Source organism: Brachyistius frenatus, unplaced genomic scaffold (genome assembly GCF_029030835.1).
Source record: "Brachyistius frenatus isolate BFR_SWC_R1_liver_20210118 unplaced genomic scaffold, ASM2903083v1 Contig_279, whole genome shotgun sequence".
Lineage (NCBI taxonomy): Eukaryota > Metazoa > Chordata > Actinopteri > Embiotocidae > Brachyistius > Brachyistius frenatus.
The window spans coordinates 367,501-368,819 of NW_027210878.1; positions in this window are offsets into that span (position 1 = coordinate 367,501).

A 1,319-nucleotide genomic window follows, 5' to 3' on the forward strand; every position below is an offset into this window, starting at 1 on the left:
TGAATGAATGACAGCAGAGTCCGCTTCACCTCCTCCGTCAAAACTAATAGATCATCACCTGCGTTGACTGCAGTATCAGTTGGCTTCAGAACCGGCAGCCTGTAGGGATGAAGAGCATCATTCACCGCATCCTTGGACAGGTCACTCCATCATTAACAACAGTACAGTGATACACTCCACGTTCATTATACACCCAGTAGCTCCGCCCCAGCGATCTGATTGGTCAACAGAACATTTGAAACAAATCATCATGACATCACATCCTGCTGATCACTAGAAATATCACTCCACCTCCTCAATGGGAAAATAGAATTAGAACTGAGTTTCCTATAATATGTAATATAATGTAGTTTCTACTTGTTCTAGTTCTATTAAATGACCCATTTGATGAAGTCGGGTCTCTTTTGGTCCTTTTTGGTCGCTCCGAGCACCCGTACCGTAACACCACGGATAGTCACGCACTTACAATCCTAGCAGAGGCTAGCTGGACCGGTTTGGTTTGAACACATCACACGGAGCTAAAATGTTAAAAACACATGAGAACATGGATATCTTTGTTCATCAGATATCTTTGTTCATCAGATATCTTTGTTCATCAGATATCTTTGTTCATCAGACATCTTTGTTCATCAGATATCTTTGTTCATCAGACATCTTTGTTCATCAGATATCTTTGTTCATCAGATATCTTTGTTCATCAGATATCTTTGTTCATCAGATATCTTTGTTCATCAGATATCTTTGTTCATCAGATATGGTCACTTCCGGCTCCAAAATGGCTAGGTGGTTGCTAAGGGTCGGACTACTTCCTGGAGTAGTAAACATTGTGTACATTACATCCACTTCTACTAACGCGACTGATTGTTTTCCAGTTATTAGTCACACCCTATGTGTTGCCATGGAAACGGAGATCACTCTATCAAACAGTTTTATATTTTGAGGGCGAATTGCTCCACAATATGAATACTTTCTGATTACACATTTTATTTGGTCGGTTTGTGAGAGAACGTGCTTTAACTTCATTATTGGCACGACAGTGACGTGGTCAGAACCGAGGCGCTTGTGCTGAGGTCCGTAAGAACCCTCTGTAAGCACACCCTCTCGTATAATATTGCTTAAGTGGTATTATAATTCTGAATCACCCATCAGCCCATCATGCATGTCTTTGGTCTGCGGGAGGAAACCGAAGCATCCAGATAAAATGCACGCAGGAACAAGGAAAACATGCAAAGTCCACACAGAAACACCAACCAGCAGGTTGGAACCACAGACTGAATATAAAAGAGTTCATATCGTCAGGTCTGTAAAATGGTTCTGAT